This window comes from Ochotona curzoniae, unplaced genomic scaffold (assembly GCF_017591425.1).
Source record: "Ochotona curzoniae isolate NIBS_2020 unplaced genomic scaffold, NIBS_Ocur_1.0 contig_2210, whole genome shotgun sequence".
NCBI lineage: Eukaryota > Metazoa > Chordata > Mammalia > Lagomorpha > Ochotonidae > Ochotona > Ochotona curzoniae.
In genome coordinates, this window is record NW_024465369.1 from 47,774,352 (window position 1) to 47,796,282 (window position 21,931).

Genomic DNA, 21,931 nt, shown 5'->3' on the forward strand with positions numbered 1-21,931 from the left:
TAGCTGCCAGTTCATGTCTCAGCTGCCCGCCTTCCCATCTAGGTCCCTGCTTGTGGCCTGGGAAAGAGGTAGAGGATGGCCCAAAGCCTTGGGACCCTGCACCTGTGTGGGAGAGCCAGAAAAAGTTCCCAGCTTTTGGCTTCAGATCGGCACAGCTTTAGCCACTAGTTTCTATAACACTTAAAATAGAACTGTCTTGTAAGTCAGCGATCCTACTCCTAGGTATGCGACCAAGAGTGACCATTCTGATGAAGAGACACCTGCATCAATCTGCAGGACTCTTCACAAAGCCAGGAAAGGGAGCCAAACTCAGTGTCCATCAACTGATACCTGGGTAAAAAAAAAAGTCTCATAAATACACCGTGGAATACAAAGGCAAAATCCCTTCCTATTTGCAACCTGGAAGGAGTTGGATGTCATTGTCTTAAGTCAAACAAGTCAAATCCCGAAAGAAGTGTACCATGTAATCTCACTCATAACTGGAATGCAAAAACAAAACAAAGCAACAAAACAACAACAAAGCATATCTCACAGAGGATGGGAATAGAATGGAGACTACCAGAAGCTGAGAAGAGCAAGAGGCAGCTCAAGTTGGGCAAAGTTTCTGAACAGGTCTTAAGGTTTGGCCTCCAAAGTTCCCCATAGCATATCTATCCCAGAGGCTGCAAGGGGTAAAGGAAGGTGCCCCATCTACCACCCATGTTTGCTGATCAATTAACTTGTCAATTGAACCTCACAGATTCCACACCCAACTCTTTAGCCAAGTCCTTTAAACTGTAAGGCTCAGTAAATTCATTCTGTAAAGTATAGGAATTTATCAATATGACATCTATGATTTTCTTTTCCTTAATGTTAAATGCAATTATGCTGTAATTTCAGACTTGAACATCGATTTTTTTTTCTCTATAAAATCCATGTGTAGTAATGAAACAATACGAATGATAACAAAAGGAAAGGACGGTTCTGCATTCTTGCTAGCACTTTAAGCTAATTTTAAAAGGAAAATTTACTTTCCCCTCAACCTTGAATCCAAAGTTCATTCCTCTCTTGCTGACAAAAGCCCCTCTGAGATTATTCTTGAGAATTACATTTAGGCTGCTGCATCCTCTGTCAATAACAAAGGCAGGTCACCACCCAAAACCCACATATGTAACTCTGAAAATCATAATTCAAAAAATTCGAAACAAGTACTTGTTAGATGGCATCTTCAGCAAAGCTTTGCTTCTCCTGTTTTCACTTGAACTGATCCCTGTTTTCTAATGCTCTTTTGTACAGTCCTGGGGAGTATTTTGTTGAGGCATTCACATTTGTGAAGTGGTGCTGCCTTTTTTTTTCTGCTCCCACCCACTGGTGGCCCACTCATACCTGCCCTCCTCCCCGCCTGGCTGACTCATGGGCCCAGCCTCCTCCCCCACGCGCTCAGTGACCTGGCACCCACGTCACCACCCTCTGGCTGGTTCTCCCACACGCCTAACCACTGATCTTGTCTCTTCACACAGGTAGACATTTCACACTCCCACAGCTCAGCAAAGCAGAATAATTATCTAGAGGGAAAAGAAGAATAAATTTTTCTAATGACCATTATGGTCTGTGTTTTTTTCCTCCTCTTAATCAACAAGCTTTATTCACAGATGAATAGTTGATAAGTAGTAACTTTATTCTTAGGTTATTATTTTTTTAAATCCCTTCATATACAAGTGTTAGATTTTTCACTTTGGAAAACACTACCAAAATGATTGAGGGTCCTTACTCTTTCAGTGGAAACAGTCACACCCTATCTTTTGCACATATGGGCACATTTTACTCCCTTGTTGAAGAGAATGGGTGTACCAATAAGACAGTGGTTCATCAAGAGGGCTATGTCTGATGATGGGGTCTGAGCCATAGCTGCCATCAACATGCTGCCTCTCAAGATGAATTGGCTTTGAATTATCCTGGAGCAATTCCAGAATCAACATCACGAACAAGGGCAGCCCACTCACCCAAGTCCTCAAAAGGATTCTCCAACTCTGTGGAGCTGATCCCATAGTGGGGAGACCAGCCTCCATCTGCTACTTCTGTGTGTTTTTAAGATTATTAGAAAGACCCTCCCCAAATTATCCTGATATTGCTATGCCTAATTTTCCCGAATTAAGAGTCATTCCTACAAAATCTCCATATGTAAAATATGAGACATGCTGGAGCTTCTTCCTCTTCCTGGTATATTAGGCAGTTTTTCATCTTTATAATAAAGCACCTGAGACAAAAGTACTTATGAAAGCAAGATGTTTGTTTTGGCTCATCACTCAAATTCGAGATCAGGCAGTCTCATTAGCTTGGCTTCTGATGAGGGCAGTGAATGGTGATGGCAGAGCTTGTATGGGGGAAAAATCACCTCGTGTGCTATGAACTAGAGTGCCTGGGCCCAACTTGGGCTTTTATAGCAAGTTTCTCTCCCAAGAGTCACCTTTGACATGCCAGGTGACTTATGGACCTCTTATGAGGCCCCACCCTATAAAAGTTCTGCTGCCTCCCAAACCTTTAACTAGTGGGTCTTAGAAGACATCTGACATCAAAACTAGCATCCAAACCATAGCATATGGTAACTATTTTTATCCCTTTGAAGCACTAAGATTATATGCTACATAGTGTGAACAGAATCTATTGTAAAATATTGTGATTCCAATCTTGCAAAAAATATGATAAGCATATTATTGAATTTTAAGGAGTATACAATGGACTCTGGTTTATATAACTCTTGCTTGCTCACCATCAATACTGATATGACTTCTTTGAGGGAAGGTAGGAGCCATTTCTTCTCTTTTATGTAGCACTGCACCTGACATGCAATAGCACTCAATTCATAGCTAGAAAATGGCTCCATATTCTTGGTAATTTCTCTTGTTAGCACTAAACTTCAGGGCCACTTTTATCCCATTTTATATTTACTACTTAATTTTACTTAAATTTACTATTTAATGTTTACTCTTAATTTTCAATATAACCACTACTTAATCTAATTTTCCACAAAGCTTCATCTGCTCTGTTACATGTTTTATTGTTTTCTATTTTGTATCATATTTCATCTGAAAACTTGCAATAGTTCATATCATAAGCTCACAAGGGCTTCTATGATAGATCTTTGTATGATTTAACTTTATATTCTCACATAAAGCAAAACTCTTCACATGAAAGCTTTTCATATAAAAAGGTTCATACTAGGTGGCTAAGCAAGAAATATTATCTCCTGGCCCATGTCATATCCACATTATCATTAAGTTTCTAGTAGTTAACATATATGAAGGTAGAATGAGAACAAGCATGGCTCTCTTCTTAGAATGGACCAGGAAGAGATGATGTTTCTGTGAAAATTTGTTGGGAAGAGAATGAAGGAGAGGAAACCACAACTGAAAGTGTTAGTGCAGTGGGAATGAATGAAACACATCATTTTGAAGAAACGGAAAGTAACTCAGGATTTGTAGGCAACATATTTGGCAGATAATAGGGGTGAGGTGATGATGTAAAACTTGAGCTAAATTGAAAGTTTATGCATGAAGCTGCCCCAGGCACAGATAACCAGTAGCCAGGCTACTGTGCCCTGCCTCAAAAGGAGAGGAGACACCCAGTAGGCAAGACCAGAACACCAGAAAAATGAGACTTGACGTATGGGAGGTATTAGCCAAGGGCGTTCCCACTGCACTGGGATGGTTGATAATTATCTGTGCCTCTCCCCTGACATACAACCAAAGCACTATAAGTCAGACAATGGACCCACAGGCTAGTGTTTCCCAAACTGTGAGTTATGAAATCATTTGCAATTCATGGATTATGAAATCAGTTTAATAGATCATAACCAACATTTTCATGTGTTGGGTCCTAGGAGTTGGGTTCACAGTTTGAGACAGTTGAGTGATAAGAATGTTTAATAAAGCTTGCAGATTTCCTGAGATGAACAATGGTGTAAGAATATTGAATTGGACAAAGGGTGAAAAGGGAGTTGGAATAAACAGAAAAAAAAATCCTAGTGACTGTTTTGGCCAACCCGACAGGAAGTACTAAAGCTACAATGGTTCTTCAGATTTATCCCAAGTCAGGCCAGAAGAGTCAGGCCTTTAACTCCTGTTGCATACTAAACCGAGTCCTTCAAAATTCATATTCTCAAGCTCCAGTGTCCTTAGAGCTGGTACTCTCGACAGAAAGAGATACCAAAGATGCACACGCATGACAAGGCCATGTGAGGACACGCTGAGATAGTGACTATCTGCAGGCCTCCAGAAAAATCAAGACTGTTAACACTCTAACTTACAGCTTCTAGCCACCAGAACTGTGAGCAAACACATTTCTCTTGTTTAAGTCAGCCACTTTGTGGCATCTTGTTGTTGTACCCCGGCAAGCCAACATATTCCTTGGCATTGGATGTGGCCAGAGTGTGACCTTTGACAAGGCAGCTCTGCTCTGAAGTAATCGTTAAGGGGGCTAAGAACTGAAGATTGCCCACAATCCTCCTTTCATTCTAGATAAGATTGAAGCACTGCAAATTCCATCACAGTCCTATCATTAACTTAAAGAAATAAAACTCAGTAGGTTACATAAAAACATCAGTATATTATATGCAGAAAAATAAATATTGCTTCACAAATGTTTATGTGTGAATGTGTGTGTTTGTGTGTGTTGGGATTTGATGGAAAACACTGTCAAGAATGTTCAAAAGTCACTTCCTGTAGTGGGGATTTGGTGCGACCCTTAAGTCACTGCTTGGGATGTCTGGGTTTGAGTACCTGCTACCTTCTGATCCCAGTATCCCGCTAATGTGTACCCCAGGAGGCAGAAGATGATTGCTGATGGATTTTAGTCCCTATCAGCCCCTTGGGAAACCCAGATGCAGTTTTCGGTGCCTGGCTTCAACCTGTCCCAGTGCCAACTATTGTGGGTACTGGGAGAGTAATCACCCTCTCTCTCTTTCGCTCTCTCGGTCTTTCTCCCTCTCAATTAAGATAAACATAAATCGATAAGTGTTAAAAAGCCATTTTCCCAGGCAATAAGCTAGAGGATTTTCTTTTATGTAAAAGTTAAACAGGCCCATTGAGGAATTAAGATTATCACCTATATCCAAAAGTAAAGCCCATCAAAAAAGTTACCTCTCATAGATCTTTTTGTGGCAAGCTGCCTAGAATAAAAGAGAATACTAGGTTCCAGAGAAATGGAAGCTGTCCTACTTGAGACGGAAGAAAAATCCAAGTGACTGCTGGGAAAGTGATCTGAGCATGGCAGTTTCGTAGAAGTCCAGGGAGCAGCAAGCCCGACTTACAAAGGAGGGCCCAGCCCTCTGAGAAAATAACAAAACCCATGAATGCTTCTTGGGTTGAATGTGGGAGACTGACATATCTGACCGAGAACAGACTATGTATGAATTGTGATAGGTACATGTAAAATCAAGCAAGTAAATAAAACAAGATTGGTTCCAGGAAAGGAACTAATACAAAAATATCAATTATAGCTATGGCATACTACATGTCTTATCTTCAAATAATATTTGCATTTTTCTATTTGTGTAACTAAATAATCTGAGAAAAAAACGCTGTGATACAAGTATACTTGGAGAAAAAGGACACCAGAGACTTTCATAGAAGGGAGTCAGAGATGTTATCTGGAACTAAAATACTAAGAAACAATAATCAGAAGCATGGAGAAGAATCCTCAAAGAAACCACCGGGAGAGCTAGGCATGTGCAGAAACCAAGCTAGATCACGCTGTAAAGGGACCACTTCCTCTTTCTCTGTTAGACTCTGAAGAGCTATTCTGCTTTTATATTCTAAACACTAATATTTTCGTTGAAAAATATAAACAACTTTTCAAAAGAAAAATGGCAATCTATGCATATTTTTGAGATATGGCAGCACACATCCTAGAAGCTGAGAGAAGAAAAGCTTAAAGTCCTAAGGGGAGCAACACTACAGGCAACCACCACTTTGACAATTATTAAAGCAGTTGGCTGAGCAGGTTTGCAGGAATGACGGGGACACTGTTCTGGTTCTTGCAGTTATCTAACTTTTAAAATCCCTCACATCTTCCTTACGGGGGTTAAGGAGTAAATCAGAGAACATGTTTGGAAGTTCTTGGAAGATTCACCAATGAAAGTTCCAGTCTTTCGCCTTGTACAACCCTGGTTCTTCATAATATAAATCCATTCTTTGATCTCTCTCTCTCTCTCTCTCTCTCTCTCTTCCCTCCCTACCTTCCTCATTCTTTCTCTAACATTTATTTATTTGAAAGGCATGGTTACACAGACAGAGACAACATAAGGTTAGATATCTCCCATCTACTGGCTCATTTCCCAAATGGCCATAGAAGCCACGCCTGCACCAGATTGAAGTCAAGAGCCTAGAACTCCACCCAGAGCTCCCATGTGGGTGGCAGGGGCCCAAGCACCTGAGCCATCTTCTGCCGCTTCCCAGGTGCTGTCAGCAGGGAGCTGGTTCAGAAGCAGCAGAGCTGGGACTTGAATAAATGCTCCTCTGGAATGCCAACATTACAAGATTTTGTCAAACCCACAGTGCCATATGCCACCCCTAAATCTCTCTTCCTTTCCATCGACATGGATTCCTTTATTACATCCAAGACAGAGAAAGAATATTTAGTGTACATGTGAACAAAATGTCATAAATGAATAAGAAATATGGTTTGCATAAATCTACTGGCCTGGCAATGAGATTTCTTTTCCAACAATAAAATATAATTAAACCATGTACTCTCTTCTTAGCTGTTTTCAGGCTTTAATGAAATTTGAAGATATCCACATTCAAACCTCATTAAATGGTAATTAGAATCAATCCATCCCTTGTTGAGCATTCTAAAGGTTGTCTGTGCCACATGGGTTAGGAGTGGGAAACTGAGAAATTGATCCCACAGCTCTTGGTGAGTAGGCAGCCCCTTGGATCAATAGCCTCTAGCTAAGAACAGCTACATGGATTTACCCAATTGTTACTGTTTTATTTGAAGTCAATGTCACAAAAAAGGTTGAAAAGCACTGCCTTAAATGAGTGCCATAAAAAAACACCATAAAGCATGATAAGTCATTTATGTCTAGTCTTTTTTTTCTGATACTTACTTATTAAACTTAAAAGAGAGGCATAGTTGGCCCCGTGAATCAATGGATTCAACCAACTGTGGAAGTAAAATAGCTTTTACAAAATTTTGAACATGCGCAGCCTTTTATTCCTCCTATCATTTTCTCCTAAGCATACAGAGTAACAATTACTTACATAGTATTTACAGCATATAAGATATAATAAGTAATCTAGAGATGATTTAAAGAACACAGGAAAGGAGCAGGTGTTTGATGTGGTTGAGACACTGGTTATAACATCCACTGCCCACATCAAAGTAGCTGGATTCAATACCCAACTCCAGCTCCTGACTCCAACTTCCTGCTAATGCACACCCTGACAGGCAGCAGGTATTGGTTTAAGGAACTTGGTTCCTGTCACTTATGTGGAAGACCTGGATTGAGTTTCTGGTTCCTGGCTTTGGCTTCATTCCAGTTGCAGCCACCATTGTCATTTGGGGAGTGAATCAGTAGGTGGGACCTCTCTATGTCTCTCAAATAAGGAAATAAAAAATCTAAAAAGCATCAGAGGCTGAACACAGGGTGTATGAGCACTGGCAGAGTTTAGCATCTGCAGGGTCTTGAAACCAGTTCCCTGAGGATACAGAGGGAAAACCATAGCTAATTTTAATGATTTCTCTCTCCCCCAACTCAAAACACCAAGTCTGGATGTTACTGGTGAATGTTAAGTTTATGAATGAGGTTAGCTTAAGTTCAGCTTCACCTAACTCAATAGAGACCCCAGGAGAGTAAATAATTAGATCATGATCCTTGTCTGTAAACCATTCTGTAACCATTCTGAATTTCGAAGAAAGCCAAGCCAGAGCTAGTATGGCGGCTATTAGAGATCCAGTCCCTGCTAGCCTTTGCTTCTCCACTGGTGAAGTGTGCGTCTCAGACAGCCTACGAGCCTGCCATATATCCACATCCCAGGATTGTTCTGTTAGATCCTGAGAGCTGTTTGGTTCTTAAAATGTTACAAGTTAAGGACTTAGATGAAAACATAAACAACTTTTAAAAAGAAAAATGACAATGTATACAAGAAGGAAGAGGGCTTCCCAGAAGCCTCCCTGCTGCTTCCATTTTGTCTGTCTGTGGGGCATCTGGTCACATGATCACAACAACCAACAAGCATGGCTGCAAAACTGTGGTTTGCAGCTGGGTGGCAGTAAGTCCAGCTTGAGGTAACAGCCCCATTAATATGACGGGGAAGAAGGGAAAGAAGATTTGGTGAGCAATTAATAGTCTTCACAACATTTTTTAGTAACTGTCAGGGAATTCATTTAAAAAATTATTTTATTTATACAGCTCAAAACTAACATAAACATTAAGGAAGAACAGTTATGAACTTCATTATATGGAATTTCAATTATCTATTTTCTTGGGTTTGGCAACTTATGGTTAAGGCAGTGCAGGTACGGGATTAAAAGCTCAGATTTGGAAACTGTCAGGCTTCCATTTGGTAACTGTGTGACCTTGGGAAAATGACTTACATGATTTTCACCTTAGTTTCCTTTTTGGAAGCATGGAGATAACAATCATCACACTCATGGCGTAAGAATTTGGAGGATTAACTGATTTAATACATGCTAAGTACCATACTTAGAACAGTGTCTGGCACATCATGAGTGCTCGACAAATGTTAGCTATTAATATGCTTTTCTTGAGCTAAAAATTTTTTTTCCTTACAAAAAAATCAGGTAGCCATGACAATCAAATTTCCAATCATAATGAAATGATAAATGTATTGGGATGATAGACAATCTAACCATTCTGATTTGATCACTACCAAAATATCATACTGCTCCCCCATCAATATGTGCAATTACTGTGTCAATTAACTAAGTAACGGCCAATACACAATTTTTTCCTGATTTTTCATTAAACCACAGGGCTTTCCTTGAGCTAATGTATGTCATTATGAAAGGAAAAGTATGAGGTACTGATAAAACTAAACAATAACTGGTTTGTCTCTTGTCTCTCCTTTTCTCCCACTCTTCCTTTTAATAGATTGTACTGATGATATCACTGACACACACACACGCACACACACAGTCTCCTTTGCCCCAGGGATGTACAGATTCTTGTTTCTCTACCCCTGACCCCTTAGGACAGCCCACATCTTCTCAGCAATGCTCTATTAATTACTGGCTATTAGAAATAATAAAACTGCCTAACTACAGGACGCAGATATCAGTTTCATATGCTTCTCGTATCATTTTATGCTCTTTTTTCTCCAAGTTTTCTTCAAACAATTCCACAAATATGAAAGGCATGTAGAAACACTAAGATAATTTTTTGATGATTATATACTGTGGAGGTTTGAAAGGCACAGAAACAAAAGACAGCTCACATCTGTCTACAGTGGTTAGGCCAGAGCAAATCCATGAACTGAGTGCTCAACCCAGGCCTCTCACAGGAGTGGCAGGGATACAACCACTTGAGCCTGTTGTCTCCAGGTTTCCACTAGCAGAAAGTTTGAATTGGCAGCTGGAACCAGGACTTGAGCCTGGCGCTCTAACATGAGATGTGAGAAGGCTAACCGGTAAGCCAAACAGCTCAACCATTCTGCCTCTACCCCTACCAATTATGATGATGAACTGCATTAAAGGTCTAGCTAACACATTTTTTGACTAAACACAAACAAAAACTTGGATTAAGGAATTAATAAGAAGGAAAAAATTCTTATTTCTATAGCTTACAAATTTCATCTTTGGACCTAGAGGAATTCCTTCAGTTAATATTGATGTCTTTCCAGAAGGAGGGAGTTAATAAGATGCATCAACATGTGACTCATCTATTTTCTACACAAAACTGGGAAGTTACATACATTTCCTTCTGCTTATATTCTATGGGCAACTTAGTCATACGGCAGCGTCTAAATTCAGGAAAGTCTGGGAAATGCTGGTTGTGGCCAGACACCCTAGAGACCAGTTGGCACTGTATATGAAGGTTCTGTCACTAAAAGGAGGGAATAAACCAGAAGATAGGAGATTTCTGTTTACTGATCTCTTTCTCTTTGCTTTCCAAACAAAATAAACACATAAACAAACTCCAAAAAGCAAAATGAGAAAAGGGAGAACAAACATGAAATATGTCAGACACACAACTTGATTATATACTTGAACTACATGGAAAAAAATTTTATTTTGCTTTTCACTTAATGTTACAACAATAGCTTTTCCTCATATTACTATTAGGTCTTCATAATTATGAAATAATGGCTTAGCAATACTTCACTGAGCAGATAATCACTTAATTTTGTATTGTTGAAAGTGTAGATTCTCTCCAGTTCTTTAATATTATAAACAATGTCATACATAGTTTTCAATAGGGTAACTTTTTTTTCCTATTTTGAGCATGATTCTCTTACTATAAATTCCCAGAAGTAGGATTATCAGGTCAAAGAGTGTGTGAACATTCTATGATTCTTAATGTTTTTGTTCCAAATTGGTTTCTGAGAAGGCAGTTACCAATTTGTTCCCAAAGGAAATGTGCACACTTTTTCTACAAATATGGAGGCATTTTCACATGTCCTCGTATGTGGAATATTCTCAGTGCTCAGAGTCTGGCTGGGAACAACATGAAACCACACAAGACTCGGATCTGACTCCCTTGCCCCATCACTTCTAACCTTCCTTGCTGAAAGGAGATACTTCACTTTCCTGTGTCTCAGACTCCTTTTTTTTTTTTTTTAATCTTTAGACATAATTATAAAGTTTTGTGAAGATCATTAAGCTTTTGCTTTTGCCATCTTAAACACACATCTTCTAAATGCAGCTTCATGTTTCCGTGAAGATAAACATGACCTTATTTTTTGGTCTAGCTATTGAAAACAAAGTCAGAATAACTTTTGTCATTTCCAGGCATATTTTATCCATTTAGTTTTACTTGAAAGGCAGATTTTACAGAGAGAGAGAGATCTTCCATCCGTGGGTTCACTGCCCAAATGACCACAACGGCCATACCTGAGTTGATTTTCGAAGCCAGGAGCCAGGAACCTCCTCCAGGTGTCTCACATGGACACTGGGTCCCAACAACTTGAGCCATCCTATGTTGCTTTCCCAGGTCACAAGTAGAGAGCTGGATCAAAATTGAAGAAGCCAGGACATGAACTGGCACCAATATGGGATACCCGTGCCACAGGTAGAAGATTAACCTGATGTGCCACTGTGCCGGGCCCCAGGCATATGTTTCAAAAGTTGGTATGTGATTGGCATCTCTTGGTGGTCATGTAGCTAGAAATGTTCTGGATGGTACCAGAACTTTATATCTTAGTTCCAGAGTCAAGATTAAAGAGCAGAGCCCTAGGCCAAGCTGCAATGGTTTTATAAATTGACTGAGAAGTAAATCTATGGGTTTTGGAAGCTGATGAGACTTAGAGATTGTCTGATATTGCGACATAATTTAGCCTCCAGTGATCACCACGAGTTTTCTCAAGATTAAAGATACAATATACATAAGAAGTTGAGCCAGTGATGAGTCTCAATATATGTTCTTTGTGATAATAACTGCTGTTCATTCAATACCCTCTATTTACCAGGCAAATCTCTAATCTTCAGAACAATCTTACACACAGTGGTTTCCTTGTATCTGTAATTTTATGGTCCATGGCCAAAAAGTATTAACGAAAAAATCTAGAAACATTAATTCAGAAGCTGTAAACTGCCTGTTGCTCAGAGTAACATAAGGAAATCCGGTACAATTCTACTTCACTCCCACACAGGATGTGAATCATCTTTGTTTGGCGTGTCTACACTGTATACGCTACCTGCCCAATAGTCCACTCAGCAGCCTGCTCAGCTGTCACATCAATCATGGCACTATTGCTGTGCTGTGTTTCAGTTGCTTTATTGTACTCAACAGTGGCTCCAAAGTGCAAGAGCAGTGATGCAAAGGAAATACCACATTATCAAACATGGAAGAACAGATTAACCCTGGTGCTTCATAGCAACACTGAAAATCATATGGGAAATATGCAAGGCTGCTGCTGTCCATAGTTCCAGATATCTCCTGGGGTCTTGGAATGTGTCTCCCAAACATAAGCAGGGACTACTATGAAAATCTTCTTTTTATAAATGATAAAAACCAAGTTTGGAATGGTTAGTGTTCTTCCTGGTATCTTTTAGTGAGAGCTGCAGAGCTGGAATTGAAATGTGATGTGCTTTACTCTTTTTGATCTCTTTCACTTATCATCTTTGGAAACTTATGGCATTGTTTTATTTTATTGTTATTTACATCACTATGAATTTCTTCCTAAAATTTGTTTATGAACTTTATATTTATTCTTGCCACACAAATCTGTTTTCTTAATTAAACTTGTTGCAAGATGAACAAAAATAAATTGAGTCAAAGTTAACAGCACCTTTCTTATTCAAGCCCCTGCATGTTCTCCAGAAAGCTATGAACTCAAGCACTTTTTTCATTTTTCTTGGCTCAAATATGTATGAGAACAAGTAAGATTTTCATGCTTGTGAAAAGAACATGTGGTTTCAAGATTGGAGTAGAATGAGTCAGATTACAGCAAGTTAGATTAGATTTAGCAGACTCTCAAATCCCAACGGCTTACTGACCCTGTCTCCCTTCCTTTCTTTTAATGACTTTTATTGAGATACAATTCATGCACCATACAATTCACCCATTTGAAGTATGCAGCTCATACTTGCTGTTTATCCATTATCACATTCAATGTTATAATATTTTCACCACCTTAAAAAGAAACCCCATGCCCTCTAGTCATCATTCCCACCCTCTTTGTCTTTCTTCTGTCTTGCTTCCAATAAAGAAAAAAGAAAGTGTTTATGACTGTCTGTGAATTTCAGTGAACTATATTTCTATTACAGTGTTCACTGCCATGGAAAATTATTTTTAACTTGCTGAATGGTGCCGTATTTGTTACTCTGAGACTCTGAAACTATCTGAGCCATAGTTTTGGGAAATGAACCCTTGAACTTGCACTATCTTCAAGGTTTGCTGATAGAAGGGCATTTTATGGTGTGTGTATTGTACTTCAACAAAATGCTTTATACTGGAAAAGTCCTTACAATATGTTACTCATGTTAAATATGATACAAAGAACAAACAGCAGCAATTAAGCATTAATGTGAGAGAGATGAATTGTTACAGGAAAGAAGAAATGAATGGAACCCATGAATCTTCATGGATCTCTGATGATGGTATTTTTATAGCACTTTAGATTGAAGGTGAATTAAATCATTTATGGGGAATCTGCTTCCAGTCTCCACCTGCGTTGTGCTGGCTTGTTTCCTGAGTGTTTTGGATACATGTGAGGATAGCAACAGGTTAGTTTCTGGTAAAACCCAGTTCAAACATATGTGAGGCCTGAACATGTGAGGTTGAATAAGCAAATCCTAAAGCCATGAAATACATGGGCATTGTTGGGTTAGCCATGGCAACCAGCAAACAGTGTTGACGAACAGCAATGCTTACAGGGCCGGAGCATCAAGTAGGGGAAGGTAGGCACTTTCTGAGCAAAGCGTTACAAATCTTGGCTCCACCCTTGCTCCTGACCCTTACCTTTGGCCAGTGTTTACCCCCCAACAATGACAATATTAGGTGAGCCAGAAACTCTGAGTGACACAATTTAGTAAGGGCAGAACTCCTTGTCTCAAGGTTCTCTTGAAAGCCACAGACTGAGTCTGCAAAGCAATGAGCCCAGTGTGTAAGCTACAGCAGTAGAGGCGAAAGTGAAAGGCAGAGACAAAACGGTGTTGTCAGCCCAGACTGTTTCATTTTTGAATACCAAATGGGTAGGATTAGGACTTCATGCTTGGAAAATAAGGATCCACTGACTTTTCTTAACATGGAAAGAAAGTGATCAAAGCTGTTTCTGGTTAATTATCCATACTTCTTTTTTTAAACTTAATGTTATGACCTTTTTTCAGATGATAAATTTTCAGTGAACAAAATTATACGTCTTACTTGTCTAATGTAATGCAATGTAATGCTTAATATTTGCTTCTCATAAATACTGCAGTTTTTAAAAATTCAAATTTACTGTTATAGAAGGAATAAAATATTTCTATTGTTCTTAACATTTACTTCTTTAACTGTCATCCATCCACCAAGAAATAACCAGAAACCCAGGTCACTCTGGCAGATCATTTGCCCAAAATTACTTCTAACTCCTAGTGAAGCTGATGGGGACTCCAAAGTGCAGAAACGCTGTGAGCTGATCCATAGTTCACTGATGAAGCATTCTTTTGCATGTTGTGTCTACAGATAGAGTCCAGGGGATTAGTGTATACCCAAACTATCTAGGTTCCAGTTAAACATAAACAGTCGTGTCCCCCCATTTTCATTGCTCTTTCTAGCCTCTGTGTGGTCTCCTGGCCTTCAGCAACTCATAACTCACAGGATGTGAGACATGCCACCACACACAACATCCCAGAATCCAAAGAAGGGACGGGGGAAACTTGCAATAGATGAAAGGAGGCATGATGGGTGCACTGCAAAGCCTTACAAGGGTTCCTTGGGGAATTAAAGGAGAGAAGACAGGGTTTTTGTAGTTTCCAGAAATAGAACTGCCTGCCAGCTCGTCCCATGCTGTCTCTCAGCCAAGCTGCGGGAGAACTGGCAGGCACAGGCAGGCTGACGACTTTCTTGGGTGACAGCTCCAGATTAGGAATGTGCAGAGCAGGGCAACAGTGCCAACACTCCTAGGCCCTAGGAGCAAAGCAGGGTGGGAGTGGGCTTGGATGAGGTGATGGAAAATTAAAGCCAAGTCAAGCAAGGAGAGGAGCTAGTGAGCGGCAGAGGAAGCGTGGGGCTGCAGAGAGGGTGTGAAGGTACGCGAAGGAGGCTGAGTGGAGAGGGTGAGGGCAGGTGGCCCAAAGCAGGGCGCTGCCTCTGTGTGTGTGTGTGTGGGCATGTCTGCAGAGGAAGTGTGGGGGCATGTGTGTGTGTGTGTGCCAGGGAGAGGTTTTAGTAATGTAGGCGTGGGAGGGTGTGTGCAGTAGGGTGTGGAGTGCGGGGGTGGAAAACAAAAAAGATTGCTGAGGGGAAGGAGAGACTTTCATGGAGTGCCAGGAACTCCCATTTCACACAGGAAAATTGCCAGCTTCCAGAGAGTTAAAACTCCTCTGTGGGAATAGAGGAGCTCCCTACAGTGGATTTTGGCTTTTTGATCTCACCCCAGGATGTCTGCCAGATGCCTGACCATGAAGGGAGGAACAGCGTTTCTGAGGCTTTACCACACCCTCATCCATGGTGTTTCCCAGAGACTGCTGGTATTGCTTATGCATGATCACAGTGCTTGTGGCAGAGATCCTTTCTTGGCCAACAAGTCAAATTCACAGAATTGTAAATGAGAAATACTCCACAGCTGTAGGCAAGTGCCTAGGTTGCCTTGTACCTAGGCAAGTGTTACACTGCTGGAAGAAAAGCAGCCAAGAGCTGGCGGGCACGCTGGGTCTGGTTAGTGCCAAGTTTGTGCTAAGTATACCAATACGTCAGCATAGTCCTGCATTCTATTTCTTTTTTAAAAGATATGTGGGGAAAGTGGAGAATGCAGGGCTGGGACATGCCACCCTGGCTCCCAGGTGGGGGGTGGCAGTGTGGCCAGGGAAGTGGGACTGGGGATGTATAGGACAGGAGTGTCTGGGGGCATGTTTGACAGGGGATAAAGACTTGTGGGATCTTCCACAAACTGGGCCACTGCTCTCACAGGTAGGCGAGGGAGCTAAGATAAGGTGTTTTGAGGGGGTGGGAACCCGAAGGCATGCCAGAGAAAAGCCGAGGTACCAGTGCATGTGGGAGACCTGGCCTTGGTTAAATAGCAGCATTCACTGCTCATTGGTACACACAAAAGCTGCGAATGGTAATGGGTTAATCCAGGCTGGATCACAGAACTCATCTGATAGGAACCCACCTGATACTCGAGGGCCAACTATGCCAAACAGGGCCATGGCACACGCAGGCACACGTGAAAGTCAGGGTAGGGAGCAGGCCTGGTGGAAGAATTGGGGAACTCCTCTACTAGGCCATAGCTCCCTCTGGGGAGAACAAAAGCCAGGGCTGGCGGGAGGGTAGGGTGTTTGGGGTGGGTTGGCAAGCATTTGTGTGAGCCAAGTTTAGGAACAGGCTGGACTGGACCAGGTCACAGCACCGCTGGCACACAAGAGAGCTGAGACAGGGTATAAGCCAAGCCTGGCTGAACTTTGCTACAATACCCACCAGCAAGAGCTGAGACCTTGGATAGACCATGCCAGGCTGGGCCAAAGTACCTACCAGCATGCTCAAGATCCATGCCTGGCAACATGTCTAAAGGGGAACTCTGGGGACTGCCCTGCTAGACTCTAGCCCCTATGGGTGAGTGCAAGAGCCAGGGCTGTGGGTGGATGGGGCTAGGCAAGGCTGTGGCACCCATCAGTGCATGTGGGCTGAGTCTGGGGGCAGGCCAGACTGGGCTAGGCTCCCACACCCACTGGTACTCACAAGAGCCAGAATGGATGTGGGCCAGGCCAAGGCACCTGCTAGGTCATACGAACTCTGGGTCTGGGGTGGGCCAGCATGGACTAGGTCTAGTACCCACTGGTGAGAGCCAGAATGAGTGCAGGCCAGTTGGATCAGGCTGCAGCACTTGCTGGTGAGTGCCAGGACTGGGGGCCAGCCACATCAGGCTGCGCTGGAGCATCCATCAGCACCCACTGGAATGCGTGAAGACTGGGACTTGGCTGGGTGAGGCCACAGCACCCATGAGTTCACGAGTGGTGGGCCTGGGTTGAAAACTGACCAGATAGCTGCATCCACTGGTATGTGCATTGGCTGGTGCAGCCAACGGACCAAACCTGACTCTACACTAGCTAGCACATCCAAGATTCAAGTCTAAGGTCACCCCAAATGAGTTTTCCTGGGGGACTCACCAACTAGATTGCTGGACTCAACTCCCGACAACAGGTTAAATCACAGTATATGTGGTTTAACTCCAGTACATTTATCAAGACTGGGCCTCCTCACTTGCTCATTACCTGTGCAGTGGACAGCATGCCCATCTGCACACAGGGACATGACAGCCAGCTCATCTAAGCCAAAAGAAGGCATCGAGTGCCTTATCAAAAGATGGAAATCAGAACAAGTTGGACAGCTCTCCTGGCCAAGATTTGCAGCAAGTGTCTGGGTCTGTGGATGCAAAACGAAGTAGATGCCGATAGAACTTGGAAAGATTTACTCAACTCTGATGCAATGAAGCCAACAATGTCTCAGAACTATATAAACCACTCATGTAACATACTCAGAACATGCTCCCCTCATGGAGGTCTCTAAGGGGTCATCAAATGACTGTGCTTTTTCAACAGGTGCTGATGTAGTTTGACAGCAAGGAGTGGTCCCCTAAACTTCCCTTCCAGCACACCAGGAGAATAAAAAGAAAATAACAAAAAAAAAATACTCCCTACTCTTGGTTATTATTCTTGGCTGTTCTGAGAACTTCAGCATCCCTATTACAATATTTTAGGTTTTCTCTAACAAACAGACCGTGTCAGATGGTTAAGGAAAGTAGGGTGTATGAATAGATTAATAATGGCAATAAATAAGAACCTAGAGGTGACCAATTTTAATCCAATATGAGAAACAGCCTCTAAGTAAAATTGCTCAGGCTAGAAAGCTAGAAGAGATTGACATAGGTGGCAGATATGTGTCATGTTATTCTATGTTTTCAGATGGAGTAGAGATGACTGGCTCTAGGATGTTGAGCGGGGGAAGTTCATGAAGCAAATACTTAAGATACCCTGAGGAGTATAATTCTAGGACTATACAGTACTATAGGCAATAAAGAATTGTTTTGAAGTAAGAAATGATCGGTATATTACATGATTAACCAATGAAGTGCTTCCCATGTGACTAGCATCCCAGTTATAGAGGCTGTACATACGGCATACAAAAATGCAGAGAGAACTTGAGGCCAAGTTGTCTGCAGAAACCCCAAAACAAACCAAACATACATGGAAAAGGGGCTCTGATACATAATAGGAAGAAACGTTCAACAGAGACGGGCTGGAGCTTTCATGAGACACTCTTGAGTAGCCCCTCTACTTCATGAGAGAGCCAGTCAATCTGTGAGCAGCACTGAAGGAATGCTAGACATTTTCTCTTCCATGATTAGAATCTTTCAGGTGTTTGTGAAGGATTCTTTTTAGACACACCAGGAGACAGGGTACATAAGTCCTGAGACCTTCCTTATATTTCCAAGTACTATTGGTGAGACATCTCAATCCATCATGCCCCTGAGTCAACCAGGGGTCTATCAGCAGCACATGTCAGGAGTGAGACTAGAATTCTGGGTCTCTAAAAGTTGTTGTTGTTGCCAGTCCTGATGCTACTCCAAGAAGCAAAGGTATGGATGAAAGCAGTTGGGCAATTCAGGTACACATGTTTTCCTGGGTAAGTACCCATGATGCATTGGAGTGGGGAGAGGGATGGAATTCAATACTATTCTCTCAATCACAAAATCAATACTCAAAAAGGGAGAAAAGCCTTACTAATGTCTTCTAAAACTATTATTGGGCTTTTTACAAGTGGTAGATAACAGGAAATAAGAGTTTTGTGTGGGTAACCTTTTGGTAGTGACTCTAAGGGGAAACCTCAGAAACTTATTGCGAATTCCAGACTACACTATCAAGTTCATAGTTATAGTCCCTGCAAACCTGCTTGTTTCATACTTCTGGTCTCATACATGTGTCTCTCTAAGACAGAACTTGGATCTTGGCTCTGAAGATGTGGGTCTCAATGAATCAACCTCTCCTAAGGAATCACAAGGGAAATGACTTAAGGTTTGATCTTTTCCAGGAAACTCTTCAAGAAAACTCCAGATTCTCATGATGTTGAAGAATAAAGCTGAATCAGCACAAGGTCCTGATTTCTCTGCAGGGAAAAGGAGTTGGGAGAAGCACCACTGGTGGCAAGCATTCTAAGTTGGGTCTCAGTCTCATCCTAACTCATCAGGGTTAAGCAGTTTACAGGAGGAAAGTCATATGAGGACAGGGAATAACCATTCTCCAAATGGGTCCTTTTTACATTTGGCTTCAATGAATCAGAAATAATTGGATTCCACCCTGTTTCTCACCTCAGAACAGATAGTAACTAATGTTGTGCCATGTATTTTAAACTATACCAAGAATATACGAATTACTTGTTTCAACCATCCACAACTTATCTCTCCAGCAGAGCTGTCCATCTGGAACATAAGTAAAAACCTAGAATTATGCAAAAAGTTCCCCAAATAGGCAAAATAGATGTCATTAAACTCAGGCACTAAAGCTCATTTGCCATGGTGGGAGTATTTACATCTCAAAAATAGGGACTCCCTCCACTTCCTTGAGAGCTGGTTGTTAAGCATGTACCAGCATAACACAGAGTACACACACTGCAATTTATTTCAACAAAAGTGAGATGGTATGTGTTGTTGGGTGGTCTGTCATATAGTGCGGATATGCTGCAGTAAAAACACTTTCAAAACCCACTACCAACTAAAGTAGGACTTAAGGCTTCCTTATAACTTAAAATAAGTTATTTGAAAATAGATTTTAAAAACCATTTATTTATTATCTTTTGGCTACAGAAAATGGTAGCTTAATCAAAATAAATTGGTTAGAGTGTTCTCTAAAACTTCCAGACATGGGTAGACAGATTGCTGAATCATGCTTGTATTCACAGTCTGGTATCTGATTTTCTACAGAGCACAGGGCTTCAACAAGAGCAAGGAGGGCAGCAGCCTTTCTTAGAAGAGTGTTCCATTGTGGAATTTAAGACTTTCTTCCAAACCACCAACAGCCATTATGCAGGTTTTAATTCTGGGAGTGTTACTGAGCTTAGTGAAAGGTTCTGGAACACTTCCAGAAACTAACCAAAAAAAAAATAATTTCATACTCCTTATCTTCAAAGGCCCAAATACCTCCTATGTCCACAAGTAATGTATTGTCTGGAATTGCTCAACTGGTATATTTGCAGCAAGCTTTCCTTATTTTAAAAAATACTAATTTAGTTGAGAGGCAGACAGATAAAGGAATGGAGAGCACTCACTATTGCCAGGACCGGACCAGGTTGAAGTAGGAAACTGGGACTCTAATATAGTTCTCCCATGTGGGTTATAGGAGCCCAATGACCTGAGTCACTCCCTTCTGCCTCCTAGCAGTCACATTAGTAAGAAACTAGAGTCAGGAACCAGAGGTGGGCATTGAACCCAGATATTCTGCTATGGAATGTGGACAGGTTACATGCTAGGCTAAATTCACAACTCCATGAGTTTAGTTTATTTTTGAAAGGTGGGCGGGTAGAGGGAAAATTCTCATCTATTGATTCACTTCTCAAATGCCTGAGGCAGTCCAAGGCTGGTTAGGACCCACAATTGGAAGCTCAGCACTCAATCCTAGTCTCCCACATGTGTGGCAAGCACCCAACTATTGGAGCCCTTAGTCACTGCTTCTAAGCAGAACACAACTGTAGAAGGTGAAGTCAGAAGTAGAGCCAGGACTTGAACCCAAGCAGCCAAAAGGAAATACAGACATCCAGAGCAGCATCTTCACTACTGTGCCACCTGTCAGCCTCAAGTTTGCTCACTCTTTCTTTCTTTCTTCCTTTTATCCTTCGTTTCTTTTTCTTTCTTTGATTTATTCATTTTTACTTAAGTGACAAGAGTTAGAGAAAGAAAGAGAGAGATAGAGAGAGACAGAAAGAGAGAGCATGTGTGTGTGTTTCAACCTCATCACTCCCCAAATGAATACAAAAGCCAGAGCTGGGCCTGTCTGAAGCCAGGAGCCAGGAGATTTTTTTAGCTCTCGCACTCTGGTGCAGAGACCCACACCCTTGGCCACCCTTTACTGCTTTCCCTGGCCATTAGCAGGGAGATGCACCAGAAGTGGAGCAGCTAGGATATAAACTGGCTCCCATATGGGATGTCAGTGCCATAGCTGGGGGATTACCCTAGTCACTGGGCCACCCTCAAACCTTACCTCAAACTTGTTCAGGGAGGAAGTCTTCGTGTAACTGTGAGGCTGCTTAGTTGAGTATGGTTATGAGAAGCCATACATCATATCACCTAGCCCAGATTCAGAGATGCTGAAATTTAGACATAAATAAAATTAAATATGTTTTAGAGCATGCAAGACTTAACAACACATGCTAGCAGACACATCACACCGAGAACAGTTCTGGACATGGTAGCACTCAACCAGGCCTAGACTTGATGTCTGCAGGCTAGATGTCTGGGTACATAATCCATGCTATATTGATGTACTCTCCTATCAGGCACCATAGCTCAAGTTTATGATTCTGCAGGCCTGTCATGTTGGGCAAAGGAATCAGATATAGGCTCCAATAAGTGGGCCCTACACTGGAGGGAGGAAATACCTTTCTATCTCTGGATCTTTGCTATATGAGTGTGCCTGGAGTTGTGGACACCTCTGGCTTACTTCAAAGTTTCAACTGAGCTGGACAGAGTTGAAAACTAAACTAAACAATTATTTTCCCTGGGGAGGAATCAGAATGGGTCTGAGTTCCATTGAGCGCATCACTTTGAATGTATTCCCCCAGTTTGGAGATTTAAGCCCCTGTGCCACAGTGTTGGGAGGTAGAGCCTATGATTGATCAATGCAGCTTTCAAAGTGCTTGCATTTTTTTTCCTGCTCTTCTGTCATATGATGACACATCATTTCTCTTCTCCAGAGATCACATCAATCAGGTACCATCTCAGAACCAGAGATGGAATCTGTTGGTGCCTGATCTCACTTCCCAGCCTCCAGAGCTGTGAGGGATTAGATTTCTGTTCTTTATAAATCACCCAGTCTTAGGTATTCTGTTACAGTAGTTCAAAACAGAATAAAACACCACATG

The 21,931-nt window shown here is 41.6% G+C and overlaps 1 long non-coding RNA gene across 1 annotated transcript in view; it reads right to left on the bottom strand.

Annotated features, from left to right (window-relative positions):
- Positions 1-1,459: 1,459 nt before the first annotated feature.
- The window catches only part of LOC121150734, an 84,576-nt gene continuing 64,104 nt past the window's right edge, over positions 1,460-21,931 (bottom strand). Inside the window, exon 3 of the long non-coding RNA XR_005883020.1 lies at positions 1,460-1,544. This is a non-coding gene — a long non-coding RNA (uncharacterized LOC121150734). The remainder of the gene's footprint in view (positions 1,545-21,931) is intronic.